Raw genomic sequence first — 22,648 nt, 5'->3', positions numbered from 1 at the left:
GTTTGAAGAACGGCGGCGGCGCCGGCTGCGACCGCGGCTGGTCTCTGCCCTCCTCCCTTCCCGTGGCTGTCGGCCGGCGGAAAGCCCTGTTTTTGTACGTAACCATAATATTTTTGTTCTGCGGCTGCAAAAAAAGCACACATTATCTAGCAGGGCTAATCCCAGGACAGTGGGAGTCTTGAAGTAGTTTATAAAAAAAAAAAAAAAAAAAAAAAAGGTGTGTGAAATATGAAAATCTGGGTTGGCTTTTACTCAATCTGTGGAAAACCAGGGGATAACGTGTAAAAAGGGAAGAGAGAGAGAGATGTGACAAGAAGCCAGAAAAAAAAATGCACGTTGGAAGCAATTTAAAGCAGATAGGATAATCTTCCTGAATCAGGATGATGGAAGGACAGCGCAAACTTTTGCACAAAAAGCGCTTGAAGGATACACTTGGTACGCTGCACCATTAACTGTGGAACCGTGTGGCCCGGACAAAGTTGATTTTATACTGATTTCACCCAAGCAGCACCGTCCACCCATGGGCCAGGGCCGGGCGGCTGCAGCAGGGCATGTCCTCCAGGTCCCCTCAGGCCTTCAGGGAGGCCATGGCCTCCAGCCTTGGGGGACTGTGTGGGCAGGCTCCCGGCAGTGCTGTGGCACCCGGGGGTCTCTGTGGGGGACCCGGGGGTCTCTGTGGGGCACCCAGGGGTCTCTGTGGGGCGGCCGGGGTGTCTGGTGGCAGGGCCGGAGTCCCCCGGGGCCGAGGCCAGCACAGCCCGCGCTCGCCATTTCCCTGTCAAGGCGAGGCAGCGCAGGGGCTGGGTGAGGCCTGGCAGCCCTGGCCTCCGCCATTTTATTTTGTATCGACATTGCCGAAATGTGTTTTTTTTAAAAATCTGTCAGCTAAAGGGAGGGGCTGAAGGCTGACAAATTATTTAGTGGGGAAGAAAAGGCACCCAGCAGTGTTTTACCTACTGCTGTTGGAAGCAAGCCCCGTCACCACCAGCTGGGAAAGAGAGGAGAAAAACCAAACTCCAGCCACCATCTCCTCAGCCTGATGACTGTCTTGGCTTTACTGATGTCTAGTTAGTTACTCGCCTTCTCTTCCTGTTTATTTGTGACTTTCTCCTGGCAACAGCAGAGAGAAAATGTTATTTCACTGTTTCTTTCAGAAGGCAAATTAGATAAAGGTGACACAAACTGTCAGGAGTATCTGGCAGATTGAGGGGTGCCTGACACCGCTCATCTGGTGGGACTGAAAGGGTTCGGCAGCTGCCTGCACGCTGCCAGAGTCCGAGGGAATCCCTGTTGCTGCGGGTGCTTCCTTCAGTCTTGGGGCAATGCAGTGTCTTTAGGTGTAGCTGCAACGTCTGTTGGCATAAGTATGCAAACGCTGAAGAAAAATGGGAAAAAGACACTTTTCCTGCTGTGTCAGTGCCCGAGCATCTCAGTCTCTTCAATTTATTTCCTCCTTGCTGCTGAAGGTGGGGAAAGAAGATGAAGACGGACACCCACTTGCAAGAGATCCAACTGGAGGCCTGCCGAGGGAAGAATTAAAACCAGGTCAGATCTGCTCAGCCTGGGGTGAGTAACGGAGCACTGGGGCATCCTGCCTCCTTCCGAGGCTGTATTTTCATTCTTATCATGGTCATTCAAGAGAACAACCTTGCTGGAGACTCACAGAGTAAGCTACGACTTAACGAGGTTCATGAGCAAACGTGAGTCACCGAGCGGTTGGAAGGGACCTCTGGAGATCGCCCAGCCCTGCCCCAAGCAGGGCAGCTGGGGCAGGCTGCTCGGGAGCGAGGTGCCCTTTGCTCTTCTGCACGAGAAGAGAAGCCACAGTCGAGCAGGCAGTGCGGTAACTGAAGGTGGGAGTGAAGGAACGCCTGTCCCTTGGCACCCTGCGTGGGCACAAAATGCTTATTGCCATCCAGCCATGCTGTGCCTGTAACGGCTGCCATTCTTGCTGGCTTCTCCTTCCTGATGTTTTCCAGGCAGACTGCTGTTGGGTAGGATGGCAGGACGGAGGGAAGCAAAGAAACTGCATTTGCTGCAGGTGCTGCTGAGAGACCCAAAAGACCACTGCGATCCAGCTATTCCATGCACGCTTTTAAAGCTAGCACAGCAGGGCTTTCTCTATTTTAGTCTTTACATTTTGCAAGCATTACTGTGACATTCATCCCACTAATACCTGAGCCAGCTGCATCCTCCTGTGAGAAAGGGCCTTTGTATCTCCTTTTTATGGTGGGGACTCCGAAGGTACAACATGGTTATAGAATTTGTCCACAGTCACCTACTAGGGCCGTGAAAGAGCCAGAAATAGGTTTGTTTCCCCATCGTGGGCCTTAATCACAAAAAAACCCCTTCCACTCTAGTGAAGCAAGTCACGTCGGGTAGCTGCTTTTGTGCCTGTGTGCATTAGTCCTGCAGTTCATAGACCTCCCTCATTAAATGGTCACATGCTGCAGACTGAATGCCAGGCTGATCTTCCAGACTTGTGTTTGCAGGCTGGAAAGGCGAATGCTGGCATGGAAAAACTCAGCTTTCATTAGGCACTGTTTGAAATCAGCTAATCTCGTTTGAGTGAATATAGAAATTGAGATACTGTAAACAGAGGGGTTTGGTGCTTGGGGTACACAGGGGGATACGGCCACATCAGAGACAGTCCCAGCTCTGCTGAAGCCAGCAGCAGCCTCCGACTGGCTGGGAAACTATTTAAGCAAAGCCAAGAGAGAGCTGAAGCTGCCGAGTGCACAGCTACTGACAGCTGGTAAATAACGATCCTGTTTGGAAACAGTAAATGAATAAAATACATTTGACCTTTGCTATCTTCAGGGAGCTTTGTGGTCCACAGGTAGCAGGAGTTCAGTTGTCACTGCCAAAGCAGGGGAGTTATGGTAAGTGATGGGCTATTCTTGAAATATTTCTTCTCACGTTACTAAATTCCTTTCAATAGCAAGTGAGCGACGTGTGTTTTCTCTCTCTGGTGCTCTGAGCTAGCACATCTTCACGGTGTGCCTTGCTTTCTTCTGACTCCCTTTTCAAGGCCAGCTGTGGGGACCTGGGTTTCCACTGCTTTGGGAATTGTGCCTACATTTGTGTCTATATTTGTGTGTGTATTTCCTCATGCCAGCAGCTGTCCTTCCGCTGGGTTTCTCAGCAGCACTGAGCACAATGGGGCCTCGTCCCTGCTCCAGAGCAGAGTGATAATGTGATAGTGACCTATGGCTCTGTAGAGTAGTTGCAAGGAGGTATAAATGGTCTTCCATCAGCCCAGGAGGGCTTCACAGCCCTTGGGTTCACCTGTGGTTACAAGGTATGTGACAGAAGGCGAGAATCATCTCCGCATCTCATGTCTTCCATCCCCTACATAGCAGCAATAACTTTGAATGGTGCTTGTTTTACATCGGTTCATTTACAGTCCAACTCAGGCCTCTCTGTAATGAGGGATGTTTTTCTGGAGGTTTCTAGTGACCGTTCATTGCTTCCCGACATGTTGGAGCTGATGCTGCTTGCTCACTGCTTGTCTTGCAGCACAACATCAGGAGATGTAGCTTGGGGGTCCTGCCTGGTTGGTGTGCCTGGGGCTGGTGGAGAGGGCGGGCTGGGGTAGCTCAGATGTACATGGTGCCGTAGGTGCAGGACCAGCATGCTACTAGGAGTCTAATTATGTTTGGGGTGTAGAGGAAAATAACTCAAGTGTGAAAGGAACATGTCTTAAAATGAGCATTTTGCTAAATGGATTTGCTCCTCTGATTCATTGCTCCAGTGCAGGCTTTCAGCCTCCCTGGAGTAGCTCATTGTTCACTCATTTTTGCTCTATTAATAAACATGCACAAGCACTTAAATGGAATAATGTGCCTCGTGGAAAAAAAAAAAAAATCAACACAACTTGATGTCCCTATGGGGGAAAAAACCTGCAGAAAAAACCAGTGCATTTCAGTACATTTTTGTTTACTGAAATAAATTTGTTGCTCTTGGGGCATTGCTGTGTGGGGCAAGGGCAGTTTAACAGCTCCTCTTCTTTAACATCTTTTTTCCCAGATCTTTCCTTTTCTTGCTCCCTTCATGCACTGTTACGTTTCATATGTGAGTCAAATCTAGTACTAATTTTCTGAGGTTTTGTTTGAGTTGAGGTTAAATCAGTATTTAACAGGGAAGCTGGGTCAGGATTAGAGTCTCACAACACTCATTGTGAATAGTGGGAGATAAAATAATGTTGGAGCAGATTGTAGTTTTGAGTGAAAGAACGGGCTATGTGACATTACGAAAAAGCTTATTTCTGAGGTTGTTGTTCTTTTAGGTGAGGTTTCCTCTCCTTGAATGGCTCTAATGTGTGCAGTCACATCACTTGTAGATGTGTTTGGGCGTCACCTCCCCTTTTCTCTTCTCCCCAAGTTGCTCCTTGGACATGACAGGTTTGCTAGGATTTTTCTCCCACACTGGAAGAAATCTCACAGCAGCTCTGAAATTCCCTCACCCTGGGGAGTTATTCCAAGAGGTTTTCACCTGGGCAGGTAACAGGTCTCACGGGACCCATCTCCTCTAAGCTCCTGGGTAGAGGTTGTATTTTATACTAATACTGGATTATGGTAATGATGCCACTTTCGAGGAGTTTTCCCGTTCAGCTGTGCTTTGTTTCCAGGCCTCTGTGTGTGTGTGAGACAGAGGGACAGCCCCTTCCTGAGCACCAGGGAGTAGCACTGAAGTCCCTGCTGCCTTGCCAGGCAAGCCCCCCTCCCAGGGGCTCTGAAGGGTGCAGCACACCTACGGTTTATCTTCTCCCCCTTGGAGAGTCCAAGCTGTCCCCTGCCCCACAGCCCTCATTGCTGGGGGGGGTCTCTTGTGCCAGCAAAGGGTGCGTCCCTCCTCTTCCTCCCCTGCAGCAGCCCAGGGCAGCCTGCAGCTTCTCCCCCTCTGCCTTCCTTGCCCTGTCCTCTCCCACTACCTTCCCAGGGTGGTATGCAGGAGGCTTTGGCCATCAGGGTAGGCAGGGGTATCCTCAGCACTGCTGGGAGAAGCAGGCTAGCTGCCCCCAGGGTCCCCTTGCAAGGGGGAAAGCAAAGGATCTTGAAATGAGTCCAGTGTATTAATAAGCCAGGCTGCCCCACATAGCAGGAGCAAAAGTGGGACAGTCAGCACACTGCTAATTTTACAGAGGCCCAGGGGGATTTTCTTCTTTTCCAGGGAGTGTGTTATCATTATTTTGTGTCCTAAAGGGCCTAAAATTAGTGCTTGTCGGAAGCAAACCACTATTGGAGGCTTCATCCCAGGCAGCCCAGGCCTGGGTAGAGCTGGGTCTCGTGCACATGCCCTGTCCCAGGAACTCCTCGGCCTGGCAAGAAAGGAGACAGAAACAGAGGTGCAGATAGGTGCTGGCTGCAAGTCCCTGACTGCAGCCCCCGTCCCTGTCCTGTGCGTCTCCCAGTCTGGCAGCGCAGGAGGTCCGCTCCCTTCCAGTCCCCAGGGGCATCCATGCCGTAGCAGGTCTCGGCCGTTTCTTCACCTTCCCCGAACCAGGCTGAGGCCGCAGAGTGGGAGTTATGGCCAGTGTTAAAAGAGGGATGTGCTTCTGAGCGTGAAGACTTTCAGCTAGTTAATTACAGAGAACATTTGCAGCTCCTCTTTAAATCCCACCACTGCCTCTCTGCACCCTCTTCCACAGGGAAACTCGGATGCCATCCAGGAAGGAAACGGGGGACCCGTTGGTGGATCCCCAGCTCTGCCAAGGCTCCTGGCTCACCCAGTGCACTGCTGGGCAGCAGCCAGGGAAGCCCCGGGGTGCCCAGCACCCTGGGTACGTGGCCTTGGGCAGTTCTGGGATTCGAGTCCTCGTCCCCACCCGCAGTTATGTTACCCCTAATACCTGGGTTGAAGGGTCCCATCCTGCAAGGGGCCAAACATGCTAACCCAAGCAGGGCAGCGTTTAGTCAATGGGTTTGTTCACGGGCTTAAAGTTAAACACTTCGTTAAGTGCTTTTGCTTAATTAGGCCAGACCGCACTGTTCCTTGTGGGATTGAGCGCAAAGTGAGGCATGCTAGATTAGAACTAATATTTTCAAGCAAAAAGCTAAAAATGAAGCACTTAGCCCCCAGTTCTGCAAATAATTAAGCACATGGGTAATTACTGATTTCATTCCATTCATCAGTTTTGTTGATTTCAGTAGGGCCATGAAATGCTGGTAGTTACTCGAGTGTGTAAGCATATGCAAGGTCGGGCCCCCAGGTTAAAAGATCGCAGAGACTGGGGAAATAGATATTTGTAGAGTGTCTAGCACATGGGGTCTGCGATGCCTGTCACGCGTCCCTGGGTAGTATGGTAAGAATAATAATGCCATATTTAAGTACTGCTGATTTTTAAAGATGCTGAGCACTGGCCTTCACCACAGAAATGTGGCTCATCGTTAATGGCTCGAAAGAAACAGCGTATGATATCTGGACAAGGAAACCTGTAGCCTCGTGTCCACCTGGGCTATTCTTTTCCTAAATGTGAATGTTAAAATACTGTCTTCACTACTGCAGCCCCTAATCCAAAAGGAGCAAAGTGAAATCCAAGCTGCAGTAGTTTCATCTCAACAAGTCAGCAAGAAAGACTTTAGCCACTATTTGTTTGACTGTTTGCTCTTCCCTGGGTATGTTTTGTTTTGTTTTGCTTTTTTAAAAATTCCTTTTAAAAACAGACACAGCCCTTATCTGCTAGGAAAGACTTAATTCTTGGTATCTTTTTGTTCCCCAGCAGATGATTTGACAGTGATGTTTACAGAACTCATGATTTAGAAAAAACGAGAAGGGAGGAAAGAATAGGAGTGAACTGAACTAAGCTGACCCAGGAGAGCCTCCTGCCACTCCATGAAGCAGCTGTTAATGATGCCTTTGATAATGTGCCATGCTGAAAGGACCGTTACATGATTTCTTTTCTGTATCCAGACGGCCGTGTTTTTAAGCTGATTGTATGTGCCCTCAGGGGGGTTACAATACCGTGTTTTCAAACAGAGCCACCATGAAGCACCTTGTGTCGCAAACAAAGCTCATTAGCATAGCTCAGCAATTAAACCCCGCTCGGTCTGCTGTCCTGAGATAAAGAACTCCCAATTTATGGCCCGGTTGACTTTCGGTGGAGATGAATTGGCTGACAGCTTGGAGTGGTGACGTTTTGTCTCATGAGTACAGCTGTTCGCAAGGGTGATCTTTCAGAATGTGACTTTTCCACAGACTAACCAAGGGTATTAGCACTAACTAATTACAGGGAGAAGCCAGGGGCGATGGTTTTCTAAGAGTGGGAACATCACAGGCCCCAAACAGCTGGGTAGTACTAGTGCTTTTCTCTCTTTGAAAACAACAGCCCTGCTGCAGGAGAGCTCCCCATCTGGCAAGCTCTTCTAATTCATGTAATAAATGCAAATGATATTTATCTTATTTATTTTTTACTAGACTTTAATGAAGTTTAGAAGGGACTGTATGCATGTAGCAAGACATGCGCCTTCTCTTCAGAGCGAACGTGTTGTAGCATTTGATTAGTGATACTGTATTACAGGAGCTGTCTCCATGTTAGTCTGTTTTCAATTTTATGAAGCTTGTTTTTAGGAAAGAAGTTTTCTCCTGTTTACGTCTCAGTCCAGTGACTTATTGCTGTTTGATTTTGGTTCTTTTAGGTTGGCTTTATATAGGAAGGCTTTGAATGGTTTTAGGTATTGGTGTTGCTGATTAAAAACTGTTCATCTTCATACAGTATTATGCTTACTGCTCTCAAACATAAAGAATAACATGGCTTGAATCCCAAAGCAACTTTAACCCAGGGATTCTTCATGTAAATCAGGAGATGGAGCATGCTCTCCAGGATCCAGCAGAGAGGGAACACAAAGTAAGAGTTACTGGTGAAGCAATGGAAAATGAATCACTCCAGGAGCTCAGGGAGAAAAAGGGCACCTGTCAGGGTCAGGTCCTGCATCAGATGGGATTTCAGATTGCAGAGAAGAGGGCTCTCAGGGCCCTGCTGTATAGACAAATACAGTAGCAAATTTGAGCTGTAGGCTTGTCATCATCTACTTTATAACAGCTGGAGATTGTTGCAGATGGACTGCTTACATCTGGTGTTGTCAAAAGTACAAGAGAATTGCACCTTATAGATGTTTCAGTTTGTCCAGCTAGTAATAAAGACAGTGGGATTGCCACAGGAGGAATCTAGGTGACTGTGTAGGTGTTTGGGTACAAACAAGCTCAGAAGTGTGTCCCTAAGCTTGTTCCAGGAGTTTGTGGTTGGGATTTGGGGCTTCTAAAATGTTAAATACAAGCCTTTGCTGCCTAAGACCCCTTTGGAAGGGGAGGGGTGAGGTGGGATTGTGTGTATAATACACATATATGTGTGTGTGTATATATATATATATATATGAAGCTGGATGTGGTAAAGAAAGAAGCGAGTACAGAGTCGAGAACCTGAAGAAGCATTGTGCTAGCCTTCTGCAACCTCTGGCGTGGTGGCACCTGGAGACCTCCCCACTGCATCATGTCAGTCTAGTTGCATCAGAGCTCAACATCTTGGTCCATAAAAGGCATTTCTGCAGCTGTGATAGCCTTTTCCATCTCTATTGGCATGCTCTCTGTGTAGCTATGGGGGTTAAGAGTCAGACTCAAAACTCAGCGCTCTGTTTTTTGGCAAAGGTCAAGGACCCAGCAGTAAAAGGCTGAAAATCTGGTAGGCCAGCATAGCAGGAGGTCATCAGGTACTACGCTGGTCAGCGTGCATGTGTACAGGCACAGTACGTGGCGGGTGTGCTGTTTGCAGGAGAAGGGCTTAGGGCCAAGAAGGTGTCTCTAGCTGACTTCTGTCCATCTTGGAGAAGAAACTCTTTTGTGCAGTGAATGTCTGTATAAGGCTTTTTTTTTCTTATTAAAGAAACTTTTCAGTGAGCATGTGGATCCCCATAGAGCTAATTTAAGCCCATTAACAATAGATTCACTTTTCTTAATTACCCTTTGCAGAACCATCCTAGGATTCCCAGGTGTCCTTGGGCCACAGGTTGGAAACAATCTATACATTGAAAGATAAGGTGTCTCATGATGGTGGTTAGGAATATAGAGCACAGTTTCTGAATTAAGAAGGACCTACTGGTTTTTGTTAATGTGGTAATCCCTCTCATTTACCCCAGCTTGTAACTCTTTAGGAAACACTGTGTTCTGAGTGAGAGCCAACAACGTATCTGTAGACCAGGTGGCCACAAGTACAATTTAGTTCTGTGTTTGCTGCAGATGACATTGGTTTTGAGCCTGGGCCAAGCAGTGAGCCAACCTGAGGTACCTAACGGTGAGGAATGAGAACATGAGACTCTGATCTCTGTTGCCAAATAAATGGCAGTAGAATGCCTGGTGTGTCTGGGGCTGTAAGATCAGCTTGTGTTGACTCTTTTGGAGCCAACATAAATGCTGGTTAAACTGTGTGTGGCTACTTTGAAATGTCACTGCTTTCTTGGCAGCAGTGACTCAAAGATGTCTCTGGATGAATGGTGATGGGGAGGGAATAAGCTGTGTAGACTGATGGTTTACTGCATGGTGTATCTCTTTCTAAGAGTGTAGGATGTACAAATTTCTGTCTCTTGCCATAGCTTGCTTTTCCCTGCCACAGGTGCTGGTAAGAGCCCTTAGCTCCGTGTTCATGCACATGTTCAGGTGTATCCATATGGAGTAGAGGTGTGGCCAGTGTGAAGTCCAAGAATCAGGACTGCCAGGTCCACTACAGGCCTTTGCTGCTGTGCAGACACAGACATTGGATTTTCTTCTTTTCTTAGAAATAGTACTTTGTCCTTTTGTATGTTTGTGCTGGACTGTCCTGGTTTCAGCTGGGATAGAGTTAATTGTCTTCCTAGTAGCTGGTATAGTGTTATGTTTTGGGTTCAGTATGAGAAGAATGTTGATAACACACTGATGTTTTCAGTTGTTGCTAAGTAATGTTTAGTCTAAAGTCAAGGATTTTTCAGCTTCTCATGCCCAGCCAGTGAGAAGGCTGGAGGGGCACAAGGAGTTGGGAGAGGACACAGCCAGGGCAGCTGACCCAAACTGGCCAACGGAGTATTCCATACCATGTGACGTCACATCTAGTATGTAAACTGGGGGGGTGAAGGTGTGGGGATCGCCGCTCGGGGACCAACTGGGCATCGATTGGCAGGTGGTGAGCAATTGCACTGTGCATCATTTGTATATTCCAATCCTTTTATTATTACTGTTGTCATTTTATTAGTGTTGTCATTATCATTATTAGTTTCTTCTTTTCTGTTCTATTAAACCGTTCTTATCTCAACCCATGAGTTTTACTTCTTTTCCCGATTTTCTTCCCCATTCCACTGGGTGTGGGGGGAAGTGAGTGAGCAGCTGTGTGGTGTTTAGTTGCTGGCTGGGGTTAAACCACGACATTGAACAGGACTTGCAAAGAGCACTGTAGTGTTTGCCCATCCAGGAACAGGGAAATCTTGGTGAAATGAAGAGAAAAGAAAAAAAGGAACATGAGAGGAGAGCCTGGTCTCTTTTTTGTGATTATGGTAGTGAAGGCTTGGTCAATCCTTAGGATTATTGAACCTGTGATTAATAACTGTGATTAGCAGTGACTATTCTTATGGTTTCTTAGTGATTTATTTGTCCTATCTAGAAGGCGGCATTTACTGATGCTAAAGCTGTTTTTAGTTAATCTCTGAGAAGTAAGTAAAGTTAAAATCCTACGTATTTTGTAGTAAGCCTACAGAGAGCCTAGACTGCCTGAAGGATTTCTCAAGGTGGACATGAGGAGTCATCACAACCGTTCATCAGCACAGACATGTAGGGGAGTGTAGCCTTTGCACCAGCTCGCTGAGGAGCACTGGTTGGCTCTGCAGGGTACTCCCACAGCTCATGTTTGTGGGAGCCTGGTCTCCCAGGGAAGTGCTCCTGACTCAAGCTTTGGCTGACTCGTGTGCTGACTGGTTTTTCAGATCTGTGTCACTTGGTATTTGGTGATGTCCATGCTTTGGGTTCTTAGTTGCTGCTTTAGCGACTAATTAAATCGCCGTCCTCAGCCCTGCTTTGTAGCTTCCACGGGAGGTTGTTATTAGTAGTGCAGATCTGGGGTGTGTTTGCTCTGCTACCAGCACGGGATCAGCCGAACAGAGACCACTCATGGAAACTGCGATACATGCAGGAATTGAGACAATTCACGCTGTGCGAGTGTCCTGGAGTCATGACCAGGACTACAGTCTGAGGCAGAGCCCCCTTGTAGTGTTGCCTTAGCACCTCAGTGTTGAACCTCTCAGTGCTGTGAGACAGGAAAGTGCTGCTGTTGTCCTGGGAAAGAATTGGGCAACAGGACTCGGACCCAGATGGGAAAGCAGATTTAAGTGTGTGGGATTGAGGTCCTGAGATCCCCAAAGGTCTCTTCTGCAGCAAGGAAGAGGTGGGAGCTCAGGAGCTGTAGGCAAGTGTGTGGGCTGGTAGCTGTCTGGGGGCCAGGAGCTGCGGGGATTCCTCGGGCTGGCAGAGCAGGATCCATCCCACCACCTCCAGCCAGGGAGCAGGGCAGGCTTGGAGGGGAGGGCAGCCCCCACCCAGAGCACTAGGTACCTCCATGTGGACAGGGATGGGCTGAGGCCAGGCTGGGATGTCAGCCCGTGGGTCAAGGTCAGGACCAGACCTGTTTGACCCTGAGTTGCAGCAGCCAAACCTCCAGGAGAGGGGAGGATGCTCTCATGGCCCTTACACTGTCCTACTCCCTGTACTACTTCTCATGGGTCCTTAATTTCTCTGCAAACATCTCCTGCAAGGATTTCTTCCTCAAAGAATTTGCAAAACCCAGAAGATGGGTAACCTCTAGTCAGTTGGGGGAAGGATATTTGTCATCCCAAGGTGAGGAGAAGACTGGTGTATATTGATATTGTTACTGCATGCTGCAGAGTAGGTATTACCTGGCAGAAGTATTTCAGGAATTAACAAAGAGCAAAGCAAGTGCTCTCAGCAAACTCTGTTGAATGTACATTTTTCTTCATTATTTTTTCACTAAAGTGTGTTGATGTCTGATGGAGCATTATGGATGGGGAGAAGGAAGGAAGTGTTAGCAAAGCCTGAAAACAACAAGCTACTGCTCTGGCTAATGAGGCAAAAAGGAAACTCTGGCTGTAGCGGCAATGAAGTCCAATGAGAGAGAGTTGGGCTTAGGCTTGAGTGAGGGAGTGGAGCTTGCAGAAAGACCTTACTGGGTCAAACATATAAAACCTTTCACTTTACAGCTTCTCCCCATCTTCTTATCTAGAAAATGAACATTTACATGGGCATACAACTCACACCCACCCACTGCATGGATGGTGTGCACATTCAGCTGTGGTGAAGGTGACTGCTATAATTTGTTGTGGTTTTTATTCAAGGATCTTTCTAGTCTTCGGAAGATGAGGAAGACTAGGAATCAGCCTCTTACTGCATACCTGGTGCTAGTCATCCTGCACATCAGATAGAAACACACAATTTTTCACTCAAACTAGTTTTATGAAGAGATGTCTTGACCTTTTTAGTGTAATTGTGAAAGCACAAAATGGTAAATGAAGGCTAAGATGCTCTGGCCCTGTGGCAGTAGTTTCTTAATTGCATTTTGGACAGATACGATCAAATTTTCTTTTGAGTGTCTCAGACATGGAGAATGATTCCCTGGGGCAGGACATGCACCACAGCATACCCAAGTTTTGGCCCCACAGCCCCAGGGAGTGAGGATTCCATCTACTGTTCTGCTGCAGACTGCGGCATAGTTTGGATCTTATGGTGTGAGCTTCAAAACAGCCCAGTCTGGGTGCACTCAGCATAGGCTGCAAAAGTGCCTGGAGATGTGTGCAATTTGAAAACTGTCCCAGTTCTTCTCCAGTGTCTCAGAAATCACATCAGTCCCTAGGGTGTTGACTCTATGGCTGGTTTAAAACAAGATGGGTCAGAGATGGACCTGTGCATGGTGGGCTGTGAGGTTGCAGGTCAGGAGCTGGTTGCGGGTACAGTAAAACAGAATATATTGCGCTCTTTGATGGTTTTTCTTACCGAAAACTGAGAGAGAGAGAGAATCCTATGTGACTATTATCATATACTGATGAGCTGAGCATTAATGCTGGTCATTTGTGGACAAGAGGTAAGCAAGCACTCATACCACCGTTGGCCGTATCAGACGAACCATAGGGCAGAGTGGCTTGCGCAGATTCAGTCATAAGCTGGACAAAGTCTTACTGGAGTTTAGTGTGTGTGAGCAACCCAAGCCTCCTCACAGCAGCTCCCACGCTTGATGATTTTGGAATTCCACACCAGAACATGGCTACAGAGGTAAACACCAGCTGGGTGTCATGTGAAAGGGAGGGAGCTTAGTGCAACTTGACAGCCCCTGGATACAACCAGCAGTCTTGAATTTCATATTCCTTTAGAATGAGGAGATCAAAGAGCTGTGATTTGGAAACAGCCAGCAGCCTGTCACGGTGCATTAGGAGTGAACAACAACCCCGTGTCCAGGTGAAAACGGCTTTTGTGCGATTTGGTATGTGGTTTTAGGATGGGAATCTCCAAATGCCCAAGGATTAGGCACACAATACACAAGTCCTTTGTGAGCTTGACTAAGTGCGCTGCTGCCTGATGGAATTTGCCACCCTGGGTTACATTCCCCAAAACAGAGAATGATGAGAGAGGTGCTCGTGGGGCTCAAATGGGGGATGGCCAAGGGGGTGCTGAGCTGCAGTTGGCACCTCTATCTCAGAGGCAGGTGCTTAGTTTGGGATCACATCTGTTTTGAATTTACAGCTGTGAGCTGTCTGGTGGAGCTGGGAAGGACAGGGCTGGCCTGAGACCACTATGAGGAGGAGGAAGAGGTACACAGCCACCAGTGAGTTGCCAGGAACACAGCAGCCATGTTAGTGCTATCCTCCACCTGGGCTCACGCTTCCCCGTGTGTGGACTGGGCTTCAGGTGAAGATGAATACACAACTGTCGTACCCATCTATGCAAGGATTTCTTTCTTAAAGTATCTCCGGGTTTCTTTTCCATGGGTTTATGCAGTCTCTTTTTGAACCCATATACACTCTTGGTGTTCACATCCATGGGATTATAAGTGGTGACAGTGTGTTGAAATCTTTCAGAGGGACTAGTCCTGAATGCCAGACTTTCTGGGGGATTTCTGTGCTTAAGTTACCTCTGACAGGATGCTCAAAAGTGCTTAGTACAAAGTCTGAGCTCTGCTTTCATTAGATCTGCAGGTGCTGATATGGCCATTTAACAGGGGTAAAAATAACTTAAGCAAAAGATGTCCTTTTATTAAGCCATCACTATATCTTATTCTATAAATAGATGTCACTATGCCCTAGGAACAGCCTGGCATTTTATTAACATTGTCTCTTTACTAGCACCTACCACCTATTCTGTAGTGCTAGACTGGGAAAAGCTCTTAACTTTTATACCCTATCTCAGGTCTTTTGCTTTCAAGTGCCTCTAAGACCATTACATTTGGTATAAGGTCCAGTTATGACTTTTTTTTAGTGGACACTTTTTGGTTTTGTTTTGACTTTTCCCTTCCCATTGACTTGCACCACTACAGAAAATAACAGCTGAATTACATTTGGCTTCTCCTGCTTCCTTTCTCTTTGAGATGAGGTTACAACGACCTCATCTACCTAAATCAATAATCTGCACCCAAATCTAATAAAGATTTAGCAGGGCCTGTAAAATAGCATGCAGCCCAGATGGAAAGGGAGGTCCTAATGTCCAATCCACTCATTAGCTATTTATCAACCATTAATGATGAGAATAGGAGTGGTGTGTGGGGAAAAGGATGCAAAAGCAAGACAGCAGAGAACCTTCCTGAATATGAGGCGGAGACAAAGACTATAAAACACATGTGTGCAGGTTACAGCATGACACTGGCTGGGGAGAGGGAGGTACCTAAAAAGTGGAATTTCCACAGGAGTTCACTTGCAGAATCACAGATTTTTATACACAAACACTGTGTGTCTTCAAGCTACTGTATGAGAGAAGATAATGAAGAGCTGAAAAACATTTGGCTTCCCGTCAGCTGATCCTGTATCCCTTTACAGAAGTGAAAGCACTAAACCAAAAAGCAGTATTTCCTGAAACTGAATATTATATCCCCCGCTTTTTTTTTTTCCAGTAAAAGAGAAATTGCCTGTGTGATAATGCACCTGTCTCTTGATCTGTAGCAGAGTTAGGAAAAACCTCCAATTTCCCAGTTCTTTGCTTTAATTCCAAGACTTTTCTTTCAGCTGAAGAAAATGAACATGTGAACTGGCCATCAAAGTTTTTTTCCACCAAATTGCTGGAGCACAGAATTAAGCAGGCAGCTAGTGCAAGTAGAGAAATATAATTTTTCATCACTGTTTATTGAACAGAAACTAGCTTTGTGACAAAATGGGTCTTTTCAATCAATACTGTCAAAACCATGTTATTTGTATTTGAAAACTGAAGCCACTGTTGGTTTTTTTTTTCTCTTTTAACTTTAAATGAAAACAGTTAGTGGTTTACTGGTTAAACATTTTTATACAGGTTTGAAGCTTTCACACTTTTTTGGGGAGGGGTGTTAATGCTTACTGGAGATGGGAAATATTTTTTCAAAAGCTGAAGGAGTAGAACAAGAAGGAATTCAGCATCTCTGGAGTTTGTGGCATGCATAAATACAATAATGTTCCATGAAATAATATTTCAGATTCCAGCAATGCATTACATAGTAGCAATTCCAAAGAAAACAGGAAATAGAAGTAATTAGTCAGGCAGAAGGAAGAATCCGAAACATCACTAAGATACCAAATGCTTTACAAAACAGTAGCCAAAAACCTGTCTTTAAATCTTCTTTGAATCTTGCTCTGCAGGTGGAAAGTCAAAATCAGTTGCAGTTATTTTGTATTCTCTTTAGTGAATGCTGACTTCAAATTTGTCTATTAAATAGTTGCAATCAATTTTTTCCCCTTCTATAGAAGGAACTACTCCATGCTCCATATATCTCATCTAGATACCCTGCACCAAAGGGAGCACAGCTACAGCCGGGAGCTGTTTCACAAGACGGGGGTGGGAGGTCAAGTCCCTCTCCCTCTTTAAGAGCATCTCCTGCGGCTCCAGCTCTGCTGGGTGTGGAGGGGAAGGGTGTCAGTGCTGCTCCTTGCAGGGCTGGCCCTTGCTATGAATGGAGGCAGCTGTGCAGCATTTTTCAAGATGGACTGAGGAATCTACTGCATCCTTTGCCAGTTTGCTCTTACTTTTTAAAATCTGAGCTGTATTTTCTATTTGAAGTTGTCCGGCTTTAGCTTCCAGCCATGGGTTCCTGTTAAGCCTTTCTCTGCTAGATTAAAGAGCCCTTTATGACTGGTATTTTCTCTTCATGGAGGTGCTTAATACCCTGTAATCAAGTCACCCTTGGTCTTCTCTTTGATAAGCTAAACAAATCCTGCCCGTCAAATTTCTCACTGGAAGCAGTTCCTCCTCCCCAGCCTTTAAATCATTTTGGTGGCAGTTTTCTTCATACTCTCAAATTTTTCAATTTCTTCTAAGACGGTACAGATCCCAGAGTTGTGCACAGTCTTTCTGCATTATCCCACCATGGTTTATGGAGAAACACAACTGTAGGCCCACAGCAGTGCCAAGGGAACACATATGCTGAGCTGCTACAACTGCAGAGGTGCTAGGAGAAGCACTTTGCTCCCACATAGACTTGCAAGGCTGTAGGCATCGCCTGCATTCCTTGTCCCTTGCTGTATAACTGTAATAAAAGCATTTTTATTAATAAGCCCAGCTTACCAGATGAGTCATTTAACTGTATGATTTCCTGTGTTTCTCCAGGCAGGAGTGGGGCAGCAAACTGTTCTGCTCAGCCATTAGGTTTTGTTTCTGCCTTTTGGACTCCTTTTCCTGTTGGGTTTTCTTATATTTGTCTCCCCCAGGGCCAATCCTGTGTTTAGATTTTCTAGATAAGGGCTAGTGAAGATGAGCTGCTTCTGACCATACTCCTGGGAAAGCCATGGATTGTCCATAGCTACGAGGACCACTTTTGCAGAGCTGTGGAAATAGCGTCTTTTAAGGAGAGACTTTAGGAAGGGAAAGATCTCCATGAGCATGGCTAGATATGGTTCAGCAGAGAAGGGTGTTGGACATGGAAGGGACAGCTTGGCAGTCATCCCATGATACATCAACCTTTCCTCTGTATTAGTCAAACTGCCTTGAGGTTTTACAGCCAGAGGTTCTCCAGGTGATGCTCGATGAGGAAGGACCCCACAGTGTGCTCTGCAAGTTCTGCTGTTTTGTCCTGGTGAAACACGTCCTCTTTTTTGACTTAGAGCAACTAGCTCTGCTAGTGGCTGCATTGTACCTAGCAGGGTTTGCATGCCTCACAGAAGAGGTTTTGGATAAAATATATTCCCTTCCTTCTGCAAATATGCTCATGTTTGCATGATAAATTTTCTTCAACTGTCTCCATCAGGGCAGCAAAGTTTTGGTGTTTTGTTTTTTGTTGTTTTTTTTTTTTCCCCCTGGAGCAGTAAATCAACAGGCTGTGATTAAAGAATTTAAGAAGCTCCTTCATTTGCCAGTCCAAAATTTAATTTACTGAAGCATCTCTAACTAGCTGGCAGCTGAATCACACATTTTGTATTTCTCTTCTCCTTTATGGAGTGGGACAGAAGACGAGAGACACCATGTTCAAAGACTTCCAACACTGCTGAATTTATGTATCAGCCAAAGACGTGTGGGGTTGTTCCCTCTCCCTTATTCAGAGGAAGATCTTTTTCATTACATAGCTCTAAACTTGTATTTTTCCATTCACTAGTTGCTACCATTGCTCTCCTTCCCCCCCCCAAGAAAAAAAAAAAAGAAAAAAACACATGGCTCTAGTATTGTTTACCCCAGGAAACATTTTGAGCATTCAGTAATAAAACCAGGAGGAAATCCTTCACTTCCTTTATGCCTCCTAGCAAGTAACCACATCAATATGAAGTGAGGATTTTTTTGGGTACTGACCCAGTGTCACCGATCAAAACATAGCCATAAATACTTTCAAGATGCAGTCTTGAATCAGGCTGGTAGATGAGGAAAAGCCACTTCTGTTTTGGAAAGGAATTCTTTCCTTCTGCAACCACTTTCTAAATTGCATTGAAATTTAGCAATTAACATACAAAAGCTTTTGTATCCGCAGGATCATTTTTCATGTCAATAAACACATTCCTTTGCTTTTCAGTGCAATGTTTAATAATTCTCATTTCCTATAGTGGAAAAGAACCCTTGTACTTTATTTGTATTACACAAATTACATGGAAGAAACAAAGCCATATCTGATCACAGTTATTAAATTAAGAACATTTGCATGAATCCTTTTTTTTTCCCTAATCTAGTTTGTTGTTGGTAAACAGTGTGTTATCTAGGTTTAGCAAAGCATTTGGTTTCTAGCCAGATTTTTGCTTTCCCCCTGTCCTTTTTGAAGTTCTCTTGGCAGGCAAGATCTGCTTCTCCTAAGCTATCTGTCATCACACAAAGTGGATTCCAGCTTCAGACAATAAACGAGTTGCTATTCTAGATTCATGGGCTGAACTGTCATTAAGTCACTTCATCCCTGCTCTGGGGTTTTAGGACGTGTCTCTGTTTCAGCCTGAGGGTCTGCTCTGGGAGCTCCTTTGGGCGCTCTTCATAAATTGCAGAAAGTTAAGCTGAAAGTTCAGTGGGGCTCCCTGTCTCTGCGTGGGATGTGGGGCAGGGTGTGCGAGGGGATGGCTTGCTCTGCAGGATAGCTGCTTGGCTCTGCTGAAATGGAAAAAGGACTGTCTTTTCTCTATGGGGGCCCCTCAAGTTTCCAAATCTGAGCAATGCTATTGCAGTTAGGATTGAAGGGAGAAGAATAAATGAAGAATGATTTTTTTTTTTGGGGGGGGGGGGGAGGTGGCCTGGAAGGGGGTGTATGTGTTGAGAGAAATGATCCTTCAAAAATGTGGAGACCTGGTCCTACAGAACAGGAGATACTAGAAACACCTGAAATTTCTATGAAATTTGTGTGCCTGGCAAAGTGGAGCCCTGGTTCATGGCTTGCTCTTGAGGTACTACAAGACTTCGGCTAGGTCTCTGTACACCATGAGCAGCCTATGGTGGCCCAGTGCAGTGTAAGCAGTGAGTGTTGGTGTCTGCTAAGCTTCTTAGCTGGAACCTGCAGAGGTACATAGAGCATTGATGGGAGTCTCCAGTTACCATTTTTTTCCTTTCAGGTGGCTTGCTTTGGATGCTGGAGAGGCTGTAAATTTGGGTGGATGAAAAATAAAGGCTGGGGAGATGTCAGGGCTGGTGCTGCATGTAGGTTTAGTTAGAGTTTCTGGGAGGTTTCTCATAAGAGGTTTTGGTGGCTCTGTGTGAGAGGGTAGGGACTTCTTTCCCATTCCCAGTGCAACCTGCTTTGGGACAACCAGATTTCATTCCCCTGCACCCACCTTCTGCTGCTCCCCTCCCTTCTTGGAGAAGTCCTTTTTCCCCTCCCCAGCTCCGTTCTTGGTTATTGATTTTCAGTATTATTTCTTTCTTTACAGGGGGTGGAATTCAACAGGGATGTCTTCAGGTCCTGAGTGACAGAGGTTCTGTAAGGAATGAAAAGACACAGGAAGTCCTGTCAGATCCCAGCCTGGAAATCTTTTCCTTTAAAAGCTTGTTTGTTAGTTGCTAGCTTACTTTTCCTCACTGGAGATGTAGCAGACTTCAAAAAAAGATGGTGGCCGCCATGGCGAAGTTGCCCTGCTGAGATGGGCAGATCCCACGTGAGATGCGCTCGCATTGCTTTGGCCTTGAGTTTGCTCCGAGGCTTGTATGTCCGCAGTGCTGTGCCAGCTGCAGCTCCCGGGTCTGCCTGCTCTGGGGTGCCCGGTGTCGGGGTGATGGGCTGGGCTGCCTTGCAGCCCCTTGCTCAGCCAGGACTGGGGTCTGTCATGTGTCCCTTCCCTGCCCCACAACGTGGAGCTCTGCCTTGTTGCACGGGGGAGAAGGAGGAGGTTAGACATGAGCGAAATTGGACAGGTCAGGGAGCTGAATCTATCTGGGCGACATTACCTCCAGCCTTGCAGGTATGGCTCGTGCACTGTAGGTGTCAGGGAGTCTGGGGCTGGACAAACTGGGCAACCTGACCACAGCCAGCTGGTGGTCAGCCTGCTTCCCGAGGGCTCAGTTTGCTTAGAGACCAACCTTGCAGGCTGCCACAGTGCATCCTGATTGCCTGGTGCATCTGTGACACAAGGAAGAATTGCCACCATGAGGAACTTGACCAAGCCTGAAAGAAGGGTTTAAGAAGTGTGTGTGAAAGGAGAGGTCCTACATTTGTCGAATCTGGTCCAACTGCCTTTAAAAGCAAGAGGCTCGCATTGATTTAAATGGAATCTGGATTGTCCCTTAGTAAATGAGAACATTAAACCCAGATTTTATCCCTCTTTTAATCAAACATGAGGCAAAATTGAAGCCTTTGTTTATTTGCCGCTATGGAACCTAACTGTTGGTGGGGTCCCGGAGACAGCCAGCCAGGCACTTAACTTGGAAATTACTTTACTGCAATAATGTCATTACGTTTTATTGACCAAGCATTTCCACAAGTGGTGAAAGGGGATTATTGGGAAATCGGGATGAATGTGCATTATGTCACTTTTGAATCATATCCTGTACGTGGGTAAGATGTGAGCCCCGATTAAGTGACCCACCAGGCAGAGGGGGTTTGTCTGTAGTAGCTGTACTACTGCATGCATGGAAGTTGAGGGCTGCCGTGATGAAAGATTTTAGTGGGAAAGTACAAAGCCATATTAGAGGAAATGCTTTCAACGTATCTAAATCAAGATGTATGGGGTTTTATTTCTGCCTGTGTTACATACCCCTGAGCTCTTTCTGGCCAACTGATAGTCATTAGACAAAGCTGTATTGCTTTGCAATTTACTTATTGCAGGGCTGTGCCGTAACTGCTAACAGAATAATGTTTTTCCTCATATGTAACTTATAATTTGTTGGACGTGCATTCAGCTCCTGTCATGGATTAAACTCCCAGAGAGGTGTGCCACTGCTCTCCAGGCACTCACAGCCTTCAAATGGCTGTTGAGCACAGCAGGATGCAAAGCGTTAGCACAATCGCTTGCAAAGGCCCTTTCTCTTGCATCCACACTCAGCTAGGAAATGAAATACAAGATCGCTGTGACATCAATAAAACATGCTGTCGGCAAGACGTGTAAGTTACCTGGAAGCTGAATTCCATTTACAAGTGGCAGTGGAGTATACTTTATGCATTTTTTTTCCCCAAGAATCAGTTTCTGTGATTGATTGCATTTGTGTTTACATGAATCTCCTTTCCATTTCTGGCATTTTTATAAGGCTTATGAAAGTGAGAGATATTAAACTGGGAGGTTTAGGAGAATGGTTTTCAGGCAGAAACAGTAAGACTGGAAGAGATTTCCTATGTTTGTTAATATTCAGCTGGGCTTGGGTCTTTAGGTCCTAATACTCTGTATTGGAGGCTATTCCGGAGCTTGTTGCTCATAGGAGAGCCTTTTGGTATATATGTCTAAATATACCAAAATATTTCTCATCAAAGCCACCTAAATGACTTTTCCCACACTTTTGTGACTTTTGTTGCGCTGAATATGCCCAACTTCAGTGATTCTTATACACAGAAATTCCTGGTATGGTCATCATAAGACATAGGTCCTGATCCTCCAAGACCAGTGAAACGTCCAGTGTGAGGGTCTAAGGCAGAGCTTGGGGCCAGAGCAGAGAGCTGCAGAGGATCAGCCTTGCAGTAAGTAATGTTAGGTTTCTCATTTCAACAAAATTTCTCATTCAATGCCAGAAGTGATTCTCTTGGATGTTGTCAGTGCAAAGTAGTAACATATTCTCATCTTCATTTAAAGTTGGTAAAGCAGAGACACATACCTCCCACTTATGTTTTTAGGGGAGGATAAGGGTACGACTGAAAATCAAGTCCCTTTTATTCAGATACTTAGAATATGGGTTAAATGTCATGCTTTAGATAGTGCAAATAGAGCTAAGGGTTAGTAAGATGATGGGTTTTCTCCTCACAGGTCGTGATTAATAAATAGCGTTGTGTTCCTGTTTCTTCTGCAGCTAATCTCGTCCTCAAGACTGGTAGTGATCTTCTCCCCTGCCCAACATGAGCTGTCCCCAGGCAATGTGGCAGTGGAGGGCTCCATGCCTGCACCAGCCCGTCTTTCCTGCCCAGGTCTTGCCCATCTCTTCGTCTGTCAGGGCGGCTGGACTTGGGCAAGCGCACTGTTTGTGTTTGGCTCACAAGGGTGCCCGTTGCCAGACTGTTTGTGCAGCCTAATCCATGTTTGTAAGGCAGGAAGTCACACATCTCCCAGAGTGACATTTCGTCTAATCCATTTCTGGGTTTAAGCAGATTATCAATTTCTTTCACTGAGTTTCTGTTTTCGGAGAAATAAAAGGAGACTCGTAGACGAGTTTGCTGCTAAGATTTGTGTGTGTATGTGCATTGAGGATTTATTTATTGGACTTCTAACCATAAACAGTTTAATGTTTTTGAATTACTGCTCAGTCTCATTTAGTTTGGTTGTGACCTTGAGCCATACATTTCCAGGGCTCTTGCTAATGGACCTTTTAAATGATGACAATGAAATACACCAGGTCCTTTGATAAGGGGACTGTTGCTACA

Source organism: Buteo buteo, chromosome 4 (assembly GCF_964188355.1).
Source record: "Buteo buteo chromosome 4, bButBut1.hap1.1, whole genome shotgun sequence".
Classification (NCBI taxonomy): domain Eukaryota; kingdom Metazoa; phylum Chordata; class Aves; order Accipitriformes; family Accipitridae; genus Buteo; species Buteo buteo.
Note: the sequence above shows the minus strand (reverse complement) of the source record.